Source organism: Salvelinus alpinus, chromosome 9, assembly GCF_045679555.1.
Source record: "Salvelinus alpinus chromosome 9, SLU_Salpinus.1, whole genome shotgun sequence".
Lineage (NCBI taxonomy): Eukaryota > Metazoa > Chordata > Actinopteri > Salmoniformes > Salmonidae > Salvelinus > Salvelinus alpinus.
Window position 1 is genome coordinate 28,779,964 of NC_092094.1, and position 18,727 is coordinate 28,798,690.

Genomic DNA, 18,727 nt, shown 5'->3' on the forward strand with positions numbered 1-18,727 from the left:
GCAACGTCACTTCCTAGAGTAGTAGCTGAAACTGCATGCAATGTTTACAAAAACTCCTCCATGTAGCAAGATGGTGACAAGCTGAATTGACACTCATAGGAAACAATGGGGTAATAAATGGCTTTGTCTATATTTTATAGTCTATGGACTCAGAAAAGGCTATTTTATAGGGCACTGAATAAAACGTGACGCTGGCCCTTTACCTAAACCCATTTCATAGGCCACAACGCAAATCCCTGTATATGAAATACATATTGGCTTATAGTAAAGAAAACAACGAATGGGTTGTACTACAACACTGATTTTACGAATGAAGAACGAGAGGTCTTACTATTCTATAAATTGTCTCCAGACAGCAACATAAGGGTATACTACACACTGGCCTGCCGGAGAGTGTCACTCTAATGACCCATTCAGCCATGTAATGGGCGCCAGCAAGGCTGCGTTAGTAAGAACTGTTGTTCTTTATTAGTAAAACCAGGGTTGTAGTACAACTCATTTGTTTTACTTCATTCAAACTCAAGTTTTTACTATGCTATATCGTATATAACCAACCTTGTTGGTCACCAGGACGGGCACCACTGCGCAGCCTGCCAGACAGTCAAGTGGCCAAAAGGGAATAACCCTGATATAACATACTCAAGACTGGGATAAGACAGGCAAAGCCTGCAGGCTATGTGATACAATTAATAAGAAATAGATAACACAGGCCATCGTAAAGAATAACCTACTCCTACGGCTATGCTCTGGTAGAAGGGGTTATAGTTTGGACATGTACAACCTAAAGGGATGTGTACAGTATATGTTTGTGGGAACAGACATCTGGCTGCAGTCAGTACTGTGTGACAACGAAGACCCAGTCATGTCAAGACTATACAACCTGACAAATGTGAGGTGTAGCCCAAGAAGCTGCCGCACATACATCGTCCAATGTAACGCCCCCGAAATAGCGTCCAAGATGTTGCCACACCTCTAGTAGAATGTGCTTTAAGTCCCTCTGGGGGACTCTTCCCTGCAGAGGAGTATGCTAAAGAGATAACTTCAACTATCCAGCAAGAAAGTTGTTCTCTGGACAAAGCCTTGGCTTGTGTACCAAAGCACACATACAACTGGTCAGAGTGGTGTAGGCTGCTCATCGGATCAACATTAGCCAAAGCACACTGACAGGGCAGAGTCGTTCCTCTTCCTCTGAATGGAAAGGAGGGGGTGTAACGATCGTCGTAATGTGGAAGAGAGGAGGACCAAATCGCAGCGTGGTATGTATCCATATTTATTTGAATACTCTTCAATACGAACAAAACAATAATCAGAACGAAACCAACGACGCTACAGTCCTGAACTAGTGAACATAGAAAAAACAATGAACGCACGAACAGGAACAATCACCCACAAACAAACAGTGAAAAAAGCCTACCTTAATATGGTTCCCAATCAGAGACAACGTAAAACACCTGCCTCTGATTGAGAACCATATCAGGCCAATAAGACACACCTAAACCAATGAAACACAAAACATAGAATATACCCACCCAGCTCACGTCCTGACCAACTAAACAAAGACTAAACAAAGGAAATAAGGTCAGGAACGTGACAGGGGGGAAGAACGTAGCCAGATCAATAACCCTAGATTTGAAACATGATGTAATGATCTTAGCGGGGTTAAGTGTCAATGTAACCATCCGCTTGTCCTCTGAGAACACCATGCATGACTGGTGCACATAGAGGGCTGCCAGGTCACCGACCCGTTTCACAGAATGTTAGGGCTAATAGTAGAGCTGTGTTAAAATGAGAGGAATAGTTATTATATTGTGATATATACTTGAAAGGAGGGTTAGTTAACGCATCCAGAACTGTGATCAAATCCCATCTAAGGAATAGACAATGTGTAGGCAGGCTCAGGTAACAGGTGCCGTTCATAAACTGAAAGGCCAACATTTCCCACAAGCTTACCATCTATATCAGTGTGGCACGCTGATATAGCAGCTAAATAGACCAATGTCGAAGGAGAAAGACCTTTATCAAATCTACTCTGAAGAAAGGTCAGTATTATTTAGATACTGCAGTGCTGTGGGTATTTACTATACGCCTCGCACCAGTGCGCAAACGCTTGCCACCTGTATGCATGAAAATTAGTTTTTGTTGAAGGAGCCCTAGCACTCTGTATAGTCTCTATAACTGCCACAGGTAACCTGTTGATGGAATTTATATGAATGACTAGAATAATCCACTCTGAACCTTGAAGCCGTATAATCGTATGAGTATGGAATTGATTAGAATTATGTATGACCATAGTCTGTACAATATGTCTATAAACCTTATTTGAATAACAGACAGACTGTCTGAGCAAGATTCAGTGCCGACCTTGGCTGGGGCCACTGAGAGTACTTCCCAGTCTCCCTATCTTGAGGGAGGAGGGGGAGTAAGTCTCACGGAATCCCCTAATCTTGTCAACTGGGTAGCAGGACATTGTGTGCTAAGGTTGGTTAGAATGTGTGTGCGTATGGTTGTGTTAGTGTGAATGTGTGTGCGTGTGGTTGTGTGAATGTGTGTGCGTATGTTTGTGTGAATGTGTGTGTGTGAGAAGCCAGTATAAAATGAATTGTTTTGTACCATAGAGCAGCGCGCTCTCGTAAATACATTTTCTGACTATTGTAGCTGGGCCTCCGTCTGATTCATTTCAACCAGTTTCCTACAAATTCTGGGTTTCAGGCTGAGTAGTTAATTGAATTGGGTTTATGAACCTTGAGAACATAATTCTCGTGACAATTGGTCCTTCGAGCCGGATCTCAATACCTGCCTCTGTCGTCCCAAGGAACTGCTGAAAACCGTGCACGGGCGGATCCAGGATCCGTAAGACAAAGACCTGACCTCTGAATTGAGGGTTTATTTCAGGCCAGTGGTGAACTGGTACACGACAGAGGTGGTGACGAGATCCAACCTACATTGCTTTTCCCAGTCTTCAAGACAAGGTCAGTAATCTTTATTCACGAATTTGGGGAATAGGAGACTTTTACTTTATGTATTAGCAAGGAATCGATTGAGAGGGGAGCAGGTCCGCAATGACCTGAGGTACATGTGCACTACCATTAATAAAAATAGCTTAATAATTGAGATCAGTGAGGAATGGCCGAAAGGTTATTTGAGGATTGGCCGAGAGGTTATTAGCAAGGGATATAAATAGGTGCTGTGAGATAGGACGGGGAGTTTGTGCAAATAGGATAACTTAAATGGCTAATTAACATGTGGTAAATTAGCCATAGATCCAATTCAAAAGACATACCTAAATATAATCCTAAAGTGTGAGGATATTGCTAAGGTTTGTGAGATAGGACGGTAATTCTATGCGAACAAATAACTTAAATGGTCAATTAACAAAAGGGAATTAGCCATAGATCCGATTCAAAAGAGAATACTGAAATAAAGTCCAAAAAATTGAGAAAGGAAGGGAAACCTAATATAGCGGAGTGAGATACGAGATATTGATGTCAAAAGAACAAGCAACAACCGAAAAATAGGCTGCTGGCTAGGGATTTATGACCCCTGGAAAATAGCTTATAGGTTGTAAACGGTGAGACCTAATGTCCGATCGACACCACTATAGATAAAGTTTCAAGAAAGGAAAAGCACACAGGTGAAGAGATAGCAACATACCCACCAATAGTGAGACACACATAGGAGTAATTTAATCCGAATTAAAGAGTCACACACATAGGTTGTGATAACAACTATAGTGATTGGAGAACGGTAAAAAGAGCACATACATAGATCATAGAAATACATACACATAGATTGTGAGAAATATCATAGTAACTACAAGGTTTTATTAAACATGGGTAGTAAATCCTCAAAGGAGGTCCCGGAATTAACGGGAGATGAGAAATATATGCAGGGAAAAAATAAGAGGAACACCTATTTTGGCCCGAAATGGAGGGGAAAGTACGGATTTGACGGACGTTTAAATATAGAAAAACTGGAATCAATGATTATACAAATAAATAGGGTTGGTGGAGACAAGGCAGATAAACAACGGGCAGAGGGGCTAGACACAGCGAGGGTATTTGTAGCCGAGGCGAGGAAGAGAACTGAGGGAGAAAAGAAAAAGAAGGAAGATGTAAGTTGCCGGCAACAGAGAGCAATGACTCCCACGGCTCCTCTGAAGGTCCCTCATAAGCCTAAATTATGTCCCACCCGGTTAGACCAGGCGCGGAGAGAGAATCCTGATGATGCAGAGGGAGGGGTAGAGTCGGATGAGGATTTAACCGAACGAGGACGTAGGCTGAACAAGCGACAGGATGTAGGGGAAAGAGGTAGAGACAGGGCTTTACCACCCAGAAGGCTGAAGTCGCATAACCAGAGCCCAGGGAGGAGAGGAGTAGCAGAGTGGCTGGAAGACGACGATGAAAAAGAGGCTAGTCAGTATCCTCTAATTGCCTTGCCCAACCGATGGGCTGGGGACGCAGGACAGGATTTAGCAAACTTATTGAGAAAAGTGGATAGAGACAGTCAAAAGAAAGGAGGAGGCCTTAAGGGGAAGGGACCCAAGAGAGAAGGGAAAAAATGTATAGAACCGAGAACAGAAAATGTTACAACTGGAGCAAGTCAAACAGAAAATGTTACAACTGTAGCAAGTCAGGACATTTGGCTAAGGAGAGTGAGGAACCATGCATGCACTGCGATAAGGTGGGCCACAATCACAGAGACTGTAGAAAGAACAGAAAGGATAGGAGAGAGGGTCAAAGGCAAGAACAGAGAGAAAAAGGTCAGGCGCCTACAGCCAGACTCAGAGGAGGAATAGAAAAGAAAGGAGATCAGTACCTAATGGTCACTATCGGAGTAACTGTAAATAAGCAAAAAGGAGGCTTCAAGGAAACGAGAAGTAAGGAAGATCAGACAGGAACGGAATATTTCATCGCTGCTCTTGGGGAAAGAGCAGGAAAGATTTTAAACAGAAGGGGAAAACAGAGAAACGCTTGGACCTTTAAATTAGGGCTATTTTCTGGAAATGGTCTCGGTAGTGCGTGCCGGAGTTTGCGACTACAGACAATTATAATAATAGGGTTGTTTGCGGGGAGGCTCCGTCATTCCAATAGTGATGGTGGTCCAGCGGTAAACTTTGTAAAATTCTTGCCTACCACGCGGGAGACTCAGGTTCGTATCTCAGCCTAGGCACCGATAGACTAAAATTAATTCTGATTGTAATTCAAATACTGATATGTTTTGCCGGGAGAGATACGGTTAGTTAGTGTTTGTTTAGGATATAAACTGAACGTTTTAATAGCTTGTTTAGGTTAAATTGAAAGACTCATCCATTCTAAATAATAGCGGGGCGATTCCGATGGAATACGTTGTCTTGCCTAAATGGTCCGCTGGAATAACGTATTGAGGATGGAGTCGTATTTAAAATGCTGAATCACAGAAGAGACAATTACCTAAATCTAATGAATTCTAAATAGTAACGGAGAGATAATTACGATAGAGTTGTGCCCATCGAAATGTGTTTTTATTCTTATGGATTGACGGATGTAGGTTATACATTTTGGCAATTTACAGGTTACTTTTAAGGCTGGAACAATTCATAAAGGTGAAGCCGAAAGAAGGGACAGTTGTAAAGTTTGGTTTTAATCGTACGATATCGGTAAGGCAGGAAGTTAATGAGGAGAGGTTATATTCTTGTCCACTGGTAAGAAGAGGACAGTTAGTCGCGCTCACTGGGCTATATTTGGCTGTAAGAGATTCAGGTCTGAATAGTTGAATCGTAAAAGTTTTGGGATAGTTTCTGGTTATTGATTTTTGGTTTGATTGTTTAGGTAACACTAGTGAATTGGAACAGAAAGTTCAAGTATTCTAAAATTATAATCTGTTTCCATTACGTGGAACCATGTTAGGACGGTAAAGAGGATTGCAGGTTGGGTTAATTTTATTTTAAAGGGACAGTGCACATTAATCATAGTTGTGTGTGTCTAATGGCAGGGTATTCCTATCAAGCACTTTGAGAGACTGTTTGCAGACAGACTAAATGGGTTTTAATGTTGCAAAGCAAGCTTGGGCCAAACTAGTCAAGTCGTATGTTAAATTAGGGGGAACTTATGATTGGAGGGAGTATAATGGGTTTTCTGGAAATGTTTGGTTTGTTTTTAACCTTTGGGTTTGAGGAGATTTCCATTTTCCTAGAGACACAATATCTTAAATGGGTACACACATATGGAATATTAGAAGTTTTCTTTTCTGAGTTTTAATTAAACACGCAAGTTCTTTTGATAAGGGAATGTTCTGGGAACCTGGGATACATGTAGAAAATGTTTGATGGTTTTTCTTTAATTTGTCTAATATAGTATGGAACACGACTGTAAAAGGGTGGTATGACTTTTGACCTCTATCATGGCTTTCCGTTGTGGTCTGATCAGCCTCATGGGGGGGACATTTGGATAATGAATTTGAGGTCATTTGTGATACTGACTTTAAGGTAATTGATAATTATGAACGAGTTTTATAGTTATTTGACATGTTTGTAATTTGAACCAATGAGAAGAAAGAAATGGGATAGCCTTGGATTAATGGTAGATTTATGTTAAGTATTTAGAACCTAATTCAGGCCAATGGGACAGGGATATATGACATCTGTGGTGATTCCGGATTATTGATAGGATCGAGAGAACCTTAATCAACCTATGTAATTACTTTAGAGATTGCCACCATAGACATGTTTTTTCTAAAATCCATGAGTTCAGATAATGCCAAACAGTGAGACATTTAGCCAATATTTGGAAACAACCCCTATTTGATACTGACTGTTATGATTATGGTGACTGAAATATTAGGTCAAGATATTATCCCTAGAGTTGGTTTACTAGGAGCTATTTCTTTAAATAATGGAGGGCAGTTTAGCTAATCAGGTAGCACAAATAGAAGGCCAGAGTTAGGGACCAGAACAAGTAGACATATAGGTTGAAGATATACTAGCAGAACACATGAGAAGACTGTTCATTAACCATTTACATTTACATTTAAGTCATTTAGCAGACGCTCTTATCCAGAGCGACTTACAAATTGGTGCATTCACCTTATGATATCCAGTGGAACAACCACTTTACAATAGTGCATCTAACTCTTTTAAGGGGGGGGGGGTTAGAAGGATTACTTTATCCTATCCTAGGTATTCCTTAAAGAGGTGGCGTTTCAGGTGTCTCCGGAAGGTGGTGATTGACTCCGCTGACCTGGCGTCGTGAGGGAGTTTGTTCCACCATTGGGGTGCCAGAGCAGCGAACAGTTTTGACTGGGCTGAGCGGGAACTGTACTTCCTCAGAGGTAGGGAGGCGAGCAGGCCAGAGGTGGATGAACGCAGTGCCCTTGTTTGGGTGTAGGGCCTGATCAGAGCCTGAAGGTACGGAGGTGCCGTTCCCCTCACAGCTCCGTAGGCAAGCACCATGGTCTTGTAGCGGATGCGAGCTTCAACTGGAAGCCAGTGGAGAGAGCGGAGGAGCGGGGTGACGTGAGAGAACTTGGGAAAGTTGAACACCAGACGGGCTGCGGCGTTCTGGATGAGTTGTAGGGGTTTAATGGCACAGGCAGGGAGCCCAGCCAACAGCGAGTTGCAGTAATCCAGACGGGAGATGACAAGTGCCTGGATTAGGACCTGCGCCGCTTCCTGCGTGAGGCAGGGTCGTACTCTGCGAATGTTGTAGAGCATGAACCTACAGGAACGGGTCACCGCCTTGATGTTAGTTGAGAACGACAGGGTGTTGTCCAGGATCACGCCAAGGTTCTTAGCACTCTGGGAGGAGGACACAATGGAGTTGTCAACCGTGATGGCGAGATCATGGAACGGGCAGTCCTTCCCCGGGAGGAAGAGCAGCTCCGTCTTGCCGAGGTTCAGCTTGAGGTGGTGATCCGTCATCCACACTGATATGTCTGCCAGACATGCAGAGATGCGATTCACCACCTGGTTATCAGAGGGGGGAAAGGAGAAGATTAATTGTGTGTCGTCTGCATAGCAATGATAGGAGAGACCATGTGAGGATATGACAGAGCCAAGTGACTTGGTGTATAGCGAGAATAGGAGAGGGCCTAGAACAGAGCCCTGGGGGACACCAGTGGTGAGAGCACGTGGTGCGGAGACAGATTCTCGCCACGCCACCTGGTAGGAGCGACCTGTCAGGTAGGACGCAATCCAAGCGTGGGCCGCGCCGGAGATGCCCAGCTCGGAGAGGGTGGAGACGGAGCAGGAGGGGAGGACCGAGCCGGCCTGGAGGATAGGGGACATAGAGAGTCAAAGGATGCAGAAAGGGAGGAGAGGAGGGTTGAGGAGGCAGAATCAGGAGATAGGTTGGAGAAGGTTTGAGCAGAGGGAAGAGATGATAGGATGGAAGAGGAGAGAGTAGCGGGGGAGAGAGAGCGAAGGTTGGGACGGCGCGATACCATCCGAGTAGGGGCAGTGTGGGAAGTGTTGGATGAGAGCGAGAGGGAAAAGGATACAAGGTAGTGGTCGGAGACTTGGAGGGGAGTTGCAATGAGATTAGTGGAAGAACAGCATCTAGTAAAGATGAGGTCAAGCGTATTGCCTGCCTTGTGAGTAGGGGGGGAAGGTGAGAGGGTGAGGTCAAAAGAGGAGAGGAGTGGAAAGAAGGAGGCAGAGAGGAATGAGTCAAAGGTAGACGTGGGGAGGTTAAAATCACCCAGAACTGTGAGAGGTGAGCCATCCTCAGGAAAGGAACTTATCAGGGCGTCAAGCTCATTGATGAACTCTCCAAGGGAACCTGGAGGGCGATAAATGATAAGGATGTTAAGCTTGAAAGGGCTGGTAACTGTGACAGCATGGAATTCAAAGGAGGCGATAGACAGATGGGTCAGGGGAGAAAGAGAGAATGTCCACTTGGGAGAGATGAGGATCCCAGTGCCACCACCCCGCTGACCAGAAGCTCTCGGGGTGTGCGAGAACACGTGGGCAGACGAGGAGAGAGCAGTAGGAGTAGCAGTGTTATCTGTGGTAATCCATGTTTCCGTCAGTGCCAAGAAGTCGAGGGACTGGAGGGAAGCATAGGCTGAGATGAACTCTGCCTTGTTGGCCGCAGATCGGCAGTTCCAGAGGCTGCCTGAGACCTGGAACTCCACGTGGGTCGTGCGCGCTGGGACCACCAGGTTAGAGTAGCAGCGGCCACGCGGTGTGAAGCGTTTGTATGGTCTGTGCAGAGAGGAGAGAACAGGGATAGACAGACACATAGTTGACAGGCTACAGAAGAGGCTACGCTAATGCAAAGGAGATTGGAATGACAAGTGGACTACACGTCTCGAATGTTCAGAAAGTTAAGCTTACGTTGCAAAAAATCTTATTGACTAAAATGATATAGTACTGCTGGCTGGTGAAATAGGCTAGCTAGCAGTGGCTGCGTTGTTGACTTTGTTTGAAAGTGTAGCTGGCTAGGTAACCTCTAACTGGCTAGGTAACCTCGACAATTACTCTAGACTACACAATTATCTTGGATACAAAGACAGCTATGTAGCCAGCTAAGATCAAACAAATCAAACTGTTGTACTGTAATGAAATGAAATGTAATACTACCTGTAATACTACCTGTGGAGCAAAGCGGAATGCAACTACTCGCTCCAAACCAAACCGGAAGTGCGTATCGTAGAGGGAGAGGCAATAGAAGTGTTGTTTCTTGTATTATTGTCTTTTGTGTCTTTAGAGGACTGCTTCACCTTAATGTCCCCTTTCCCTTTTCTTCTGTCCTTATTTTGTCCCACTTTGTCCCTTCTTTGTCCCTTCTTCTCTTCTGCCAACTAGACACTCCTTGTTAGCTAGCTAGCTTCTTTCAGGAATGTCCCTAGCAACTGCCTAGCAACAGGTAAACAACTTAGCTAGCTAAGAAAACGGTATAATTTTATGAAAAATTGTTACTTTTTCAAAAGCCTTTCTTCTTTGTTTGCTGCTTGTTTGGTCTCCTATTCAGTTTGCAGTTTTCTTTTGATTTTTTTCGATGTACTTTACTCTAAAAAAACATTTAAATTTCAATATTTGTAGGAGCTCATCTTTTCAGCTGCTGCTGCTTAATTTGGAATGAATATTATGTCAAGAGTTTTATGCTCTACAGGAGATTACCCACAAGATTGGGCCAGGAGACTGGGTCTGGGTCCAATCACTGAAGAAAAAGACTGGAAGCAGCCACGTTGGGAGAGGCCACACCAAGTACTCCTGGTGACAGCCTTCGCGGTGAGAATAGCTGAAAGAGCTACCTGGGTTCATATCACACATTGCAGGAGGGTAAGACACACTGACACTGTCGAACAATCACAGAGTTAGGAGAAGAACCGAATACCAATAGGGTTCAGTAGGTTACCTCTCTAACGAAGATTCCCTGACCCCGCCCTATCCTCCTTGTGTGCGTTCATAGAAGTGAAAGTATGGGCTGGCCTCTAGCTGCTGATATGTTCTCCGGGAAAGGGTGGGGCTTTACAGGAGTGCTGATTGGTCTGAGCTGTCTGATTGTGGGAGCAATATTCCTAATACACCATGACCCATCCGAGAATGCAGAAGGTGGTAACTTAACCCATAGTTTAGACAATGAGGATTTTGTATTAACCAAGCATAAGAGATCACTTGATCTGGATAAACAGGAAGTGAGAGTGGAGATCGGGAAGGATGTCTCAGTGGAGTTCTATGTAGACCAAATGGGGTCTCTGACTCCTTGGCAGTCTAGGACTATGAGCCATTATGGAATATATCTGTGCAGGTCCCCGTGTAGTTCATGGAAACAGGTCATAGCTCACACAGAGAGAGAGGGCTATATAAATCCACATACCCAGTATGGAAGGAGGTGGAGTATAGTGAAGGTGAGGGTTTTTGACTGCAATCCGGAGCGAGAGAAGTATTGCATAAAGGTATGTATTACCATTAAAAATGTAATGAAAGAGGATCTAGGGTTATGGTATGTTGGATTTGACCAAGTTTCGGTTGATACCCTAGTACCATTCCGGGTAGAAGAGGTTAGGGCAGATGATAGCTCTATAGTCAGCCAGAATACAAGCAGAGCCCCTGACAAAACAGATACCGACAGCAGAGTGGAAACTGGTTATGGGGATTCTAACCTATGGTTAGAATGGATTCAGTATACAGCCAGATCAGTAGCGAAAGAAGAATGTTATGCCTGCGCCACAGCAAAACCTCAGTTGACAACCATTCCCTTTCCATTTGATGGAATTGAAGCACCCAGGAGAATGGCCTGTATGGGAAAGCTGTTCATGAAGGCAGGGAAGCCAGAGAATGACAGTTGCATTGATCTGCATTATCTGTATCCCCATGTACCCATTACATCCAGACTTCCCCCTTTCACAGTTACAGGAGGACATTATTATTGTATGGCTCGATACGTCACACACGGATGGGACGTAGGGGAAGTAAGATTATGCAATACCACAGAGAATGTTACAACAGACAAGACAATGAGGGACCTGACTGGGTGGTTGAGTTCCGAGGACTTTAGTAAGATAAAAAGGCCTAGAGCGGATGTTTGGTGGCTGTGTGGAGGTATGAAGCTGTGGCCCAACCTGCCTACCAATTGGACCGGTAGTTGTGCACTAGTGCAGTTAGGCATGCCCTTCACCCTTATCAAACACAAGGACCTAGAGCCAGGTAGAAGAGAGAGAAGGAGTGCTCCGTCAGGATCTTTTGACAATAGAGTTTACATTGATTGCATTGGAGTTCCGAGGGGGGTGCCAGATGAGTTCAAAGCTAGGAATCAGATATGGGCTGGCTTGGAATCAAGCATCTTCTGGTGGTCGAGTCTCAATAAAAATGTAGATTGGATTAATTATATCTACTATAACCAACAGCATTTCATCAACTATACTAGAGACGTGATAAAAGGTTTAGCAGAACAAACCGCGGCGACAAGCCTAATGGTGTGGCAGAATAGGATAGCTTTGGATATGTTACTGGCTGAAAAGTGTGGTGTGTGTGTGATATTCGGAGCAGAATGCTGTACTTTCATCCCCGATATCACAGCTCCAGACGGATCAGTGACCAAGGCCCTGGCTGGTTTAACCACATTAGCTCATGAATTGGCAGAGAACTCTGGGGTAGATAATGCTCTAACAAATTGGTTTGATAGTGTGTTTGGGAAATGGAAAAAATTCATAATCACTGTGTTGTGGGCAACTTTCACCTGTATGAGTGTCTTGGTTCTGTGTGGATGCTGTTTGGTCCCCTGTGTGAAAGGTTTGCTTACCAGGACTCTGGAGAGGTCAGTGACGCAACAAATGGTGAGGTACGGACCGATTTTGAGCTCCGGCCAGTGTGATGACAAATACGGGCCTCTAGGCCTAGGAGATGGCTCCGTTTCTTTTAACTACGAGGAGCCCATGTTGGATGAGACTGTTTTTGAGGGTTAAGACTGTATTTTTATAAAGATTGTAATAAAAATCAGAACAGGAAGCGTTACAATTGGATATAGGCATATAACAGTCATTGATGAATATCGAATGTACATACATGTATTGGTTTGAATTATTCTTGAATACCATTTATATTTCCATATAGTACATGAGGTATCAGTGTGTATTATTTAGTCATTAAGGGTGGATGTGTTGATGGAATTTATATGAATGACTAGAATAATCCACTCTGAACCCTGAAGCCGTATAATTGTATGAGTATGAAATTGATTAGAATTATGTATGACCATAGTCTGTACAATATGTCTATAAACCTTATTTGAATAACAGACAGACTGTCTGAGCAAGATTCAGTGCCGACCTTGGATGGGGCTACTGAGAGTACTTCCCAGTCTCCCTATCTTGAGGGAGGAGGGGGAGTAAGTCTCACGGAATCCCCTAATCTTGTCGGCTGGGTAGCAGGACATTGTGTGCTAAGGTTGGTGAGAATGTGTGTGCGTATGGTTGTGTTAGTGTGAATGTGTGTGCGTGTGTTAGTGTGAATGTGTGTGCGTGAGAAGCCAGTATAAAATGAATTGTTTTGTACCATAGAGCAGCGCGCTCTCGTAAATACATTTTCTGACTATTGTAGCTGGGCCTCCGTCTGTCACGCCCTGACCATAGTTTGCGTTGTATGTTTCTATGTTTTGTTTTGTCAGGGTGTGATCTGAGTGGGCATTCTATGTTGTATGTCTAGTTTGTCTGTTTCTATGTGTTTGGCCTGATATGGTTCTCAATCAGAGGCAGGTGTTAGTCGTTGTCTCTGATTGGGAATCATATTTAGGTAGCCTGTTTTGTATTGTGGGTTGTGGGTGATTGTTCCTGTTCCTGTGTTTCCTGTGTTTGGTCTTCACTATTCGGGTCTTCGTTTATTTTGTCAGTTTATTGTTTTGTTTGTTGTTTCAAGTATCCTTATTAAAATGGATACTTACCACGCTGCATCTTGGTCTGACATTTCTTACTCCTCGTCAGAGGAGGACGAAGACTACCGTGACACCGTCTGATTCATTTCAACCAGTTTCCTACAAATTCTGGGTTTCAGGCTGAGTAGTTAATTGAATTGGGTTTATGAACCTTGAGAACATAATTCTCGTGACATAACACCTTACCAGCTTCCATTTGTGCCTGAGACAGAAGGTCCGTGTGTAAAGGGAGTGTCCAAGGCGCTCCGGACACCATTGAACTCCGGTCTGTAAACTAGACATCATTTAACTCAGGTCTGCAAACCATGTCTGTGAGGGCCAAAACGGGATACCAGTATCAGCTCCAGCCTATGCTCTCTCACTCTGTCCAAGACTTGTTGTAGCAGGGGAACTGGATGAAATCCATTGGTGGGCCCAGGCATCGTGACCCAATGTTGGGTTGTCGTTCTGAATGTAATAGCAAACATTGCAGTGTGTTGCCCTTCGAGATGCAAACAGATCTACATGGGCTCGTTCGAACTGGCGCCAAATCGCCTCTATCACATGTGGGTGGAAACGCCACTCTGCAGACTGAGGCTTAACTCTCGACAATAGGTCAGCACCTATATTCAACCGGCCTGGAATGTGCGATGCTGACAGTGAGCGCAGGTGTGTGTGTGCCCACAGATGTATCCGTGATGCCACTTGGTGCATGGACAGTGAGCGGACTCCGCCCTGGTGATTGATGTACGCGATCGAGGCTGAGTTGTTGGAAGGAATCAGAACGTGATGCCCCTCTATCCTGGGGGCAAAATGTAATAAATATAGGCAAATCGCTTTCAGCTCCAAAGCATTTAAATGACCGTTCGTTATGCATTCGTCGTAAACTGCGCACCGTCCCCTCAGGGAGGCGTCAGTCTTAATGACAACTCGCAAGGCTGCTGGATCCCCACTGAGAGCATGCTTGGGTTTAGCCAGAAGGATAAGGTGTGGCGACATGGTTATCAGCCGATAACGGTCTCTTTTTGGATGAATGCGTTGGCTAATAAACCATTGTTGGACAGGTCTCATGCGTATTAGGCCAAGTGGTGAAACTGCTGATGCTGCAGCCATTAGCAACCATAACCTGGCAAGCCCTGACAGTCCAGGTCTGGTGGAATGCGCGGGCTGTAGTCAGAATGCACCTCTGTCTGGTGACTGTTAGACACGCACGCATAGACAAAGAGTTCCGTTACAAACCCAAGAAGCTCGTCTGTTGGCGAGGAGTGTGACTCTTTTTCTAGTTTATCAGGGAACTTAGATTGAGGATATGATTTATCACTATCCTGGTGTGTGTCTTGTGCCAAGCGAGGGCTTAATGTCCACCCGGACTATTTACATTGACCCCCCTTTGTTTTTACGCTGCTGCTACTCACTGTTTATTATGTATGCATAGTCACTTCACCCCTACCTTCATGTACAAATTACCTCGACTAACCTCTACCCCCGCACATTGACTCGATACCGGTACCTCGTTATTGTTATTTTATTGTTACTTTTTATTAAATGTTTTACTTTAGTTTATTTTTTAGTTTATGTAGTACATATTTTCTTAACTCTTTCTTGAACTGCATTGTTGGTTAAGGGGTTGTAAGTAAGCATTTCAAGGTAAGGTCTAAACCTGTTGTATTCGGTGCATTTGACAAATAACATTTGATTTGATCAGCTACTCTTCCTGGCGTCCACATGAAACATGACATAATACATAGTGCAGAACATTATTAGTCAAGGACTGAAATACATAAACTTAAAACATCACACATAGCCTGCATATTAGTATATACACACAATATCTAGGTCTATGATGCATAGTACAGTGCAAATTACAATACAATATATATAAAATGGCTGTGTCTCTTCACAGTCCCCTTTGTGCAGTAAGGTGTTCTTTTGTCTGTTTTTTTTAACTGGTTTGATTGCTAGCTTGTGTTACCTGGGGTGGCAGGGAGTGTCATATAGTCATGGCTCTATTTAAAACTTTGCGTTTCCCAGCCTCTGTTCTGGACCTGAGGACTGTGAAGAGACCTCTGGCTGCATGACTTGTGTGGTACAGATGAGTGTCTGAACTGTGTGTAAACTGCTTGAACAGACAGTTCAGTACCTTCAACACAACAATACCTCACACAAAGACCAATAGTGATGCAGTGTTGTGTGTTTGGCTATGCCGAATTAAGTGATATGACATGCTATTCTATAAAATAATTTCTCTGTAATTAATATTACCCGATTAAGCTAATCAGGTAGATAATTAACAAAAAAGTCGGGGCACCACGAAATAATGTTTATAGAGCTGTTATCTTCCGAATAAGCTCTTAAAGACCTGGTAATCTTTTACATCAACATCAGTCAATATTTAATCGTCACCTTGTTTAGTCTCATCTGAAAGTTGTAAATTCTTGGTTATCTTCACGAACCCTGGTTAACAAGTTGAATCAGCAATACAAAATTTGGTTAAATTATTTATTTACTAAATACCTAAATAATCACACAGAATGGATCATACATTGATTACAAATTATGTCATAAAGAAAACATCCCTGGTGGACGGAACAGATACGGCGGCTGGTTACACAAAGAAAAGGGGGGGGTTTGAGTGAAAGAGCGGTAAGACTGAGTAACAAAGGGAGAAGCTATGCTATCGTAAATACAGAATCTTATGCATTCTAAATAACCGCCCATTTGAAAAAGGAGAATGCAATAAATATTTACTCTGAGCTGCGGTTCGGTAGATGAGAGGCCGGGTTGTCCAGCATGGATCTCTGGTCCTCTGAAGACTGTCTAGTGGTGAACTGGAGCGTGGTAGAATGGATACTCTGTCCGTCATCTCCTAGCCCACGTTTAGCGACTGCTGCTAACTCAACGACTAGGAGGTATCACTTCTGGAGAATAAGAGTTCAAAGTTCATACCAAGTTGCCATACTTTTAAGCTCATGCTATATTCTGGCTGGTATAGTCGAAATTCATCCATATAGTCGTCACCTTCACATTGAAATTCAATGCTAATTTTGTTAGGTTCTCTAAGGTTGGCTTAGTCCTGCAGGTGGTCCTTTCAACGTGGGAACCTCAAGTCCACACGTCCTTGGAACAGCTTACTATCTGAGCCCTTTTAAACGTAGGACTGTCGCCCTAACGTCCTCGGAACAGAAAGTTACATTTTAGTCAAGGGCTTTATATAGGAGGGGAGAGAAGGGCGTGTTTCATAGTTTATAACCAATGTCTGTTCACATGGGTAGGGCCACTAAATTGACCATAGTTTACTCTATGACAAACCTTTCTCTCCTTAAGAAGCTAAATTACATTTAATCTTTTCACAAATAGTTTCATGTTTAAACATTTAAATTGCACAACAATTCCATTTGAACCTGATAACTATAATGTGTAGACTTTCCAAGATACAGTTTGTTGTCCTATCATCAGTAACAATGTCTCAGACACCAACTGATCTGGCATCATATTCATTTAGTACCAACACATATTTTCAGCTGGTTGGATTACCGAATTATGGTTCCTTTCCCCCCACCTTTAGATGTTTCCAGACTCTCTATGTTTAACAAAGGCTTTTCAAGAGTCCTGTAGCGTCAAGAGAGAGGAAAGGGAGAAAGGTATTTATATGGTGGGGGGGTCATAAACCTCACCCACAGGCCAACGTCATGACAGCAGTCAATCTCTCCTCAACTTTGAGTCAGGAAAGACTGACATGCATGTTACTGACACTTTCCCTCCGTGTACATCTAAGTGCGATACGTCCTGCTTTGTTCTGGACCAACTGGAATTGACCTATGTACTTCTTTGCGGCACATGACCACACAGCTGGACAGTAGTCCAGGTGCGACAAAACTGGGGCCTGTAGGACCTATCTGGTCGACTGAGATGTCAAGAAGGCAGAGCAACGCCCTATCATGGACAGACCTCTTCCAATTTTAGCAATCATTGAGTCTATATGTTTTGACCATGACAGCTTGCTATCTAGGGTTACAACCAGCAGTTTAGTCTCCTCAACTTGCCCAATAGCCACATTATTCAATAATAGATCTAAACAAGGTTCAGTGTTGGGCGAGGGATTTGTCCCAAAAATTATGCTTTTAGTTTTTGAGATATTTAGCACCAGCCTTTTGCTAGTTAACCATTCATAAACTGCCTGGAGTTCTTTGTTAAGTATCTCAGTTATTTATTTTACTGTTGCAGCTGATGTGTATACTGTTGACTCGTCAGCTTAAATAGACAAACAGGCTTTATTCAAGGTCAGTGGAAGGTCATTTGTAAAAACTGAAAACAATAATGGCCTTACTGCTCTGCGGTACACCACAATCAATTGAATTTGCACGAGAGAGGCATTGATTAATGAAAATCCTGTGTGTTCTATTAGATAGGTAACTCTCAATCCATAATAAGGCAGAGGATGCAAATCCATAACACCTAAGTTTTTTCAAAAAAGGTTATGATCAATGACATCAAAAGCTACACTGAAGTCTAACAAAATAGCTCCCACAATCTTCTTACTATCAATTTCTTTCAACCAATCATCAGTCATTTGTGTCAGTGCTGAGCATGTTGAGTGCCCTTCCCTATAAGCATGCTGAAAGTTTGTTAATTTGTTTTCTGTAAAATAACTTTGTATTTGAACAAACACATTTTCCCCAAAAAGTTTGCTAAGCACATGTAACAGGCTGATTGGTTGCCTGTTTGAACCATTAAAGGGTGCTCTGCTATTCTCGGGTAGTGGAATGACCTTTGCCTCCCTCCATGTCTGAGGACACACAGCGTCTTTCTAGGCTTAAATTGAAGATGTGCCAAACAGAAGTCACAATGTATTCCGATACCAACCTCAGAAATTGACCATCCAGGTTGTCGGTACGAGGTGGTTTGTCCTTATTAGTTTTGTAGACTCTATTCAGTAATTCCAATGTTATATATTTGTATTTTATTAAAAGTGTATTTCTTTACATATTTTTTATTTAACTAGGCAAGTCAGTTAAGAACAAATTCTTATTTCCAATGACGGCCAACACCAGCCAAACCCGGACGACGCTGGGCCAATTGTGCGCTGCCCTATGGGACTCCCAATCACGGCCGGATGTGGCCTGGATTCGAACCAGGCACTGCAGTGAAGTCTCAGTCTGGAGCCCTTGTATAAATAATACAATATTAAAAATAAAAGTACTTCAAATTATCTATAATTGTTTTTAAAGGTGGTTGCAATGCTGTGAAAAACTGTTGTATTGTACTAGAGTGTAAAATCGAAACTCCACAAATATATCATGTTTTGTAGGGGGACTCTTATTTTGAAGGGGAAAAATACGCGATCGTGCTACCAGTATAATATCATGCTGCCAGGGGGACGATAATCTGTTTCTGATGCC